The 7,764-nt window shown below is 41.6% G+C and overlaps 1 long non-coding RNA gene across 1 annotated transcript; it reads left to right on the top strand.

Moving 5' to 3' along the window:
- Positions 1-1,046: 1,046 nt before the first annotated feature.
- On the top strand, positions 1,047-1,947 carry LOC137586389 (uncharacterized). Its single transcript, XR_011033783.1, has 2 exons — positions 1,047-1,461; positions 1,519-1,947. It is a non-coding gene; the product is annotated as an uncharacterized lncRNA (long non-coding RNA).
- The last annotated feature ends 5,817 nt before the right edge of the window (positions 1,948-7,764 follow it).

The following is a 7,764-nucleotide window of genomic DNA, read 5'->3' as shown; positions in this document are numbered from 1 at the left end:
ATTTTCGTTTCTTTTGCAATTACAATTTTTTTTTTTGTTTACAACCCCGACAACTAAAATTAATAATTTTTTTTTTTGCTAATAATTTTTGTAACTGATTATGTTCATTTACAAACAAAAATTTTCTGTATGACCACTTTATAATTTTCTCTCCTTTTCTCCTTCTGTAGAGTTTGGTTGAATTGTCGTCTTGGCCATGTGGTGTTGGTGATAGACCTATCACGACTTATGCCAAAATTTACGTAAATTTTTCCTAGATCGAATAATGCGATGTTAGATAAATGTCAAAAAAAAATTTCTAGTCGACATACCTTGTGAAATGAATATAATGACCTATGAATAACCTATGGTTATAGGGTTCACCACGAGGTCTTTAGGTTAGGCTTACGCCTCCTATGCCTCTAGGTCGAGATTTGGTATCCAAAAAATTTAATTATTACAGCTGCCTTTTACTTTTTGGATCATCGGATAACTAGTATTTAAATTTACATGCAACCATTACAGCCTCCGAAATTTAGAAAAAACCGATTTCCTTCTGTAGTTTTTGATTTCGCATTCAAATTCGCCAGACTAAATTACCTTAACTATTTCTACCAAACTACCAAATCGGACAAGAAACATGCAAAATATGAGTATGAACCTATTTTACTACGCGGTGCATAAGGTCAGGATTGGCCGTTGGCTATTGGCGGCGCTAAAGTGCTCGTGTGTTTGTAGAGTGAGCGAGATAGCACATAGTAGTAGTAGACATACATCTGGTTTTCGAAATTTTAAATATTTGTTTCACCTGGTGAAACCCAAGTTGGCGAGTCGACTTACTTCATTATATATACCGATGTAGATCGACTCTGCTCAACGCTGATACGTGCATACACACAAGCGAAGCTCTATATAAACCATATGTGTATGCGTGCCGTGCTTTGCGAACTTGTCTTTTCTTTATTACTAGAATTGCTTTACTTTCAGTTCTCCTAATAGTGTTATGGTTTACTAATCCTAATAATCCTTTCAGTTTATGTCGAAAAGAAATGTTACTGCGACCAGCAATCCATTCAATGGCCGTTATATACCCCGAACTGAGCATCTGGAGTGGATAAATGGAAAACTGAATTCAAATTATATGCATCTAAATGACTTGTGTTCCGGCCTATTTTTAGCTCTTTGATATCTTTAAATCTGATGAAGAAAGTGAAATGGGCAACCGCTACGGATTTTGATCATATACAGAAATTCTGATTACTGAAGATGAGTTTCCATCGCACGTATGGGCAAAAGGATATTCCCGTACACTTGCTCATAAAGTGTACTCATTTGCGATTTGATCGTCGGGTTTACAAGTTCTTTTTGATATATATATCATTACATTCGACAAGCAATACTGATTAAGAGGTATCAGAACAGGTCCACCGTTGATACTGTGATAAATAAACTAAAAAAGGCCCAAAATACTAAAACGATTTGGTACAAGTAATTAAATTTAGTTTTAACCTAGTTTTAAACACAATGATTTATTTACAGGCAAGTATTCACCCACGAAATGTTTCGGGCTAAAGTAAAACTGGAGTTAAAAGTGCGGGTGGTTGGTGTAACCGTATTCGCTTTTGGAAAAACATTTCAACCACTCACTCCCTGCTGTTCACTCAGTGGCGTGAACACTAATGATGACAAATCAAGGCAACTTGAAATCGCTTCGAAGTGGTTTATGAAAGGATTAAGCCACACTGATGGAAGATATACACGAATAGACTAACTTAGATTCCATATTTCATATATTATCTCCATATCAATGTAAAAATCCTCTTTGAACCGAGTTGAGATCCTAACTATGTTTTATGCACAAGAGTCTTTGGATTCCAAAAATTATTTTGTTTTTTCCAAAATTAACAGTTGTGTAGAGCAATGCTTATAACAAACAACATTTTAGAATAAACTAACATTTAAATGTGATTACAACAGCTACTTATTTTTGCAAGTCCGCACTCTGTAACGTGAAGCTATATACTGATTTGTCCCTAATAAATGCCTGTATAAATAAGCGAAGTTCTCGGTATCTACCTTAGTACTAAGTCTTGTTAGGTAGAAAAATATCTGCACAGTGAAATTGTAAAATAAGAACACAAGACAAATTAATATGTACATATTAAAAAAGTAACGTTCAAGAACTTTCCAGAGCAATGAACGCATACATCTATCTATCTCTTTTTTGTATTTGAATACTGTGCTTGCCCAACTGAATTACTGGCACGCGCATTATGTTAGTCTCTAATAAACTTCTGAGTTGTACGGACGTGTTACTATTCTTTTTGTTCTGCCTGCGTTATTCGGGTTGTGCGTCCCCTCCCCCCTCAACAGGTTATGGGCCCAGAGCACGGGTTTGAATAGTAAAGTAATGAAGTGATATATTTAACGATTTATATCAGTGAGCATTAAAGCTACGAATAAGTTAAGAACTTTATTCGGGAGAAGAAACTAAAAAGACAACATGAGTAATCTGTACCACATCGAGACGTTGGACGAAAAGAATTATGATTCTTGGAATATACAAATGCGCAGCGTGTTGGTGCATTCAGACCTGTGGGATGTAACGGATGGAAATTTGCCCACGGTGCAAGGTGTCGATCTTGTAGGATTGGATCGGAAGGCCCTAGCAAGTGTTACGTTAAGCGTAAAACCATCGCAATTGGCATATATAAAAATTGTTTAACGGCATTTGAGGTGTGGACAAGACTACGAGATGTCCATCAGCCAAAGAGACCGGTGCGGAAGGTATCGCTGTACAATAAGTTGCTAAGCTTACGCATGACAGACGGTCAAGAAATGCCCAGTTATATAAATGGTTTCTCTGATTCGTTAGATAAGCTTGCAGGCGCCGGTGTACAAATTAATGAGGAGTTACGAACTATCATTTTGTTATCGAGTCTACCACCAGTGTATGAGAATTTCGTTGTCGCCATTGAGACGCGCGACGATTTGCCCAGTTTTGAAATTATCTGCATAAAATTAAAGGAGGAAGCAGAACGAAAACGTCTAACTGTAACGAAAGAGAATGGGCAAGAGGCATTTTTTGCTATGCAGAACAGAAACAGAAATCAAAATGCACGCACACAGAGAAATCGTTCGCAAATTACTTGTTACAAATGCGGCCGGCAAGGGCATGTAAAAGCACAGTGCGGCAAAGAGAGAGTCGATAAAAAAGAAAAAGAGTACAAATACACTGAGAAAATGGAGAACAAGCAATGTAGATTAATAAATGCTTTGGAAGCAGAGAATATGAAAAGAGAGCAGTGGTGCTTGGATTCTAGTGCGACGAGTCATATGTGTTGCGATAAGAGTATGTTTTCAGATTTCTCTGTACATGATGAGAAGATCAGTCTTGCAGATGCGGGGTATTTACGTGCAGAAGGCAAAGGAAAAGTCACTATTCGGACTGGAATATGTAAATTAACAATGAACAACGTACTTTATGTACCAGGGCTAACAGGAAACTTCTTGTCAGTGGCGCGTGTTATTGAATATAACATTGTACATTTCGAAAAACATATGGCCAAGATCATACAAAATGGTGAATGTATTTTAGAAGCAAAAAAGATAGGCAACTTGTTTGTTTTTGAAGCTGAATCGGAAAATATGTTTGCTGCTGTCGGATTTCCGGCAATTATTTATTGTTCTTAAGGTGTATTCTGCTATTCGGGGCAGAGAAAAATACAACAAATCAATAACCATAAAATTTGCCTCAGCAGATCTCGAGTTGAACAAATCGGACTTTTTATACCATACACTCATAGGGTGAAATGGTATATTAAAGTCTCTAAAATGTATGTAACAGGCAGAAGAAAGCTTCTCCGACTCTATAAAGTATATATATTCTTGATTAGGAATTTGGTATGTAGTATGTAAATGTATCACATAAAAGAACCCCATAAAACTATTTTTCTTAAAAAGTATAACTGCTAGAGACATTAAATTTGGTTCATATTTTCGTTTAGTTAGCGCGCAGAAACTAATTGGTTGTACTTTTTGCCACGCCCCTTCCGCTCCCGGAATTTAATATACATCTTTTCATATTTTGCCACGTCGACTTTCGCCTCCGAAATTTAGAAAAAACCGATTTCCTTGTGTAGTTTTTGATTTCGCATTCAAATTCGCCAGACTAAATTACCTTAACTATGCAAAATATGAGTATGAACCTATTTTACTAGGCGGTGCATAAGGCCAGGATTGGCCGTTGGCTAGTGGCGGCGCTAAAGTGCTCGTGTGTTTGTAGAGTGAGCGAGATAGCACATAGTAGTAGTAGACATACATCTGGTTTTCGAAATTTTAAATATTTGTTTCACCTGGTGAAACCCAAGTCGGCGAGTCGACTTACTTCATTATATATATAAGATTAGATACCAATGTAGATCGACTCTGCTCAACGCTGCTACGTGCATACACACAAGCGCAGCTCTATATAAACCATATGTGTATGCGTGCCGTGCTTTGCGAAATTGTCTTTTCTTTATTACTAGAATTACTTTACTTTCAGTTCTCCTAATATTGTTATGGTTTACTAATCCTAATAACCCTTTCAGTTTATGTCGAAAAGAAATGTTACTGCGACCAGCAATCCATTCAATGGCCGTTATATACCCCGAACTGAGCATCTGGAGTGGATAAATGGAAAACTGAATTCAAATTATATGCATCTAAATGACTTCTGTTTCGGCCTATTTTTAGCTCTTTGATATCTTTAAATCTGATGAAGAAAGTGAAATGGGCAACCGCTACGGATTTTGATCATATACAGAAATTCTGATTACTGAAGATGAGTTTCCATCGCACGTATGGGCAGAAGGATATTACACTTGCTCATAAAGTGTACTCTTCAGGATCATTTGCGATTTGATCGTCGGGTTTACAAGTTCTTTTTGATTAAATTAACAAGCATCTGCTGCAGTTAATTATAATACCCCGGCAAAAAGTAGACGCACTCTCTTAGTGGAGATCGTAAGATCAGTCGCAATGCCAAGCGGACTACAACACAATTCTCGCTTAAAATTACCTAATCGAAGATCTTGAAACCGGCTTCTACCATGCAACTTAGCAAGAGACCACAATTGAGAATCGCTTGAGTGCACCACCAGTTCAGCGCAAGCTAAGAGTCAGCAGATCATCAACGAGGACAAGCAAAAGATTTCCAAAACAAGTCGAATACGGTTTCAATGAGGTTAAATTGCCTGATATATGGAATAAGTATAATAATCCGATTCCATACATATATCATTACATTCGACAAGCAATACTGATTAAGAGGTATGTGAACACTTCCACCGTTGATACTGTGATAAATAAACTAAAAAAGGCCCAGAATACTAAAACGATTTGGTACAAGTAATTAAATTTAGTTTTAACCTAGTTTTAAACACAATGATTTATTTACAGGCAAGTATTCACCCACGAAATGTTTCGGGCTAAAGTAAAACTGGAGTTAAAAGTGCAGTTGGTTGGTGAACCGTATTCGCTTTTGGAAAAACATTCCTACCACTCAATCAATCAATGATTTTTCGAAGTCCCAGTTACAAATCTGGTGCAAAAACCTAGGTTTACTAGATACTGGCACTATAAATGTGCTAGCCGAACGTTTAAACCAACTCAGCCCTGTAGCGAGAGGGCAACATCCAAAACATCCTCCTTACGGAGGCCTAAATAACGCGCGGATCCCCCTGAAAAAGATTGCTTGGAGCACCTAAAGAGCATTTTGTATACATCGGACGATGGCGCCGGTCAGACGCAAAATTTCGAGGCAGACTTGTTCCAAGGTCAACAGCAGCAAGAAGTAAATTTCAAGCTCGACGCGTCGACGCTGCAGCCGCATCAAGACGGTAGTTAGAAAGAGAGAGAGGCGGCAATCGTAAATATTGCCTATCAGAAAAAAAGAACTACAGTTAGTTTTCATGTTGAGGTATTTAATGTGCCCTCCATGGGCGTATGAAAAATAGAAGTAACAATAGGGCCCCACATGAGCGTAGTTTAAACTGCAATGAAAATGTGACTCGTCACACGGTGTCCTTATTTTGAACTGACGAAACGGATCGTGACTCGCCCATGTAGCTTGATCTCGATGCGGAACAGATGATCTTCCGCCCACATGAGGAAGCGGTGGTTTCGGCGGGGTCCATCGTGACGGATTACCTCCACAAGACCTCGGATCTCAGCGGGTACTCGTCTATCCGGGGTGTCGACGGTCCATTCTGGTGGTGTGAGGACCCAGTTAGAAGCCGCGGGGGTGGCCTCCGTGAGTTGATGTAGCAGCGGTCTCGTTTGCTGGGGCGAGCGCTGGTCGAGGGCGGGGCCCAGAGAGATCTAGAGGCATCTCCTCGTTGTCAGGTGGACACTCACGGACCCTGACGGTCGTCAACCGAACGCCAGTGTTCGCTGGGTGACTTATCGGCTCATACACGGGCCGCGGAGAGCCTGGTGGACTCTATAGGCAAGGTGTTTGAAGGTCTCATCGGAACGAGACTGAACGCTTACGTCAGCGAGTGCGGCGGTCTCTCAGCCAACCAATTCGGTTTTCGCAAGGCAAGATCCACCATTGACGCAGTCAGCAAGGTGGTTGGCATCGCCAGCAGCGCCATCGAAGGAACAAGATGGAAAGGAGGCTACAAACAATACTGCCTTGTTGTCACGCTCGACGTAAAGAACGCCTTCAACACTGCGGATTGGACCTGCATACTCAGTACCATCCATGATCTCGGCGTCCCCCCGTACCTCCTTGCCATCATTCGGAGCTTTTTTAGGCAGAGTTGCGAAGCCATCGGATATGCTGACGACGTGGCTATTGTTGTTGTTGCCAAGGAGCTGGAGAAGGCAGAATCAGTGGCCTCGCAAGCTATAGCCAGCATCACGCGGTGGCTTCAATCGGTTGGCCTAGCCCTGGCAGCAGAAAAAACGGAGACGGTTCTGATCACCAGTAGGAAAACAGTTGAGCATGCCTCAGTGCAAGTAGAAGGTTCCACATTCACCTCAAAGCGAGCCATCCGGTACCTGGGCGTGTGGCTAGACACCCGTCTATGCTTCAGAGAGCATTTGGAGAACGTTCAACGGAAAGCATCGAGCACAGGACAGGCATTATCGAGGCTAATGCTGAACACGAGAGGACCGAAACAGGATCGGAGACTACTCCTGATGAGTGTGCTGAAATCGGTCATTTTGTATGCGGCACAAATCTGGGCCAACGCCATACACACTACGGCGTACAGTAGGGGCATTACCGCTCTCTGCGCGCTAAGGGTCTGCAGCGGTTTTAGGACGGTCTCTGAGGATGCTGCGCTGGTGGTTGCAGGCATGATTCCCATCAACTTACTTGCGGACGAGGCCAGGAACATCGCGGACGCAAAAAGGAACGGTACACCAAAGCGGACAGCTAGCGACGACGCAAGGATGCAAAGCTTAGCCATCTGGCAAGAGCGGTGGGATTCATCTAGCAAGGGTAGGTGGACCGACACCCTTATCCCCACGATCAGGCCATGGATTGAACGGAAGCATGGACAGGCGACTTTCCGTCTGACACAGTTCATCACAGGACATGGCTGTTTCAAATCCTATCTCCACAGATTCGGACACGAGGCTGAGCCGTACTGCCTGACATGTGGTGAAGGAATGGTAGAGGACGCGGAACACGCCCTCCTCGCATGCAGGCGATTCACTAGTCAACGGCGGCTCCTGGAGGAAACGGTCGGCACTGTGCTGACTACTGAGAAACTGGTGCCCATAATGCTGGCA

Source organism: Drosophila tropicalis, unplaced genomic scaffold (genome assembly GCF_018151085.1).
Source record: "Drosophila tropicalis isolate 14030-0801.00 unplaced genomic scaffold, ASM1815108v1 contig_992, whole genome shotgun sequence".
Taxonomy (NCBI): Eukaryota; Metazoa; Arthropoda; class Insecta; order Diptera; family Drosophilidae; genus Drosophila; species Drosophila tropicalis.
The sequence above is the reverse complement of the archived record's forward strand: the minus strand, read 5'-3'. Positions and strand labels throughout refer to the sequence as shown.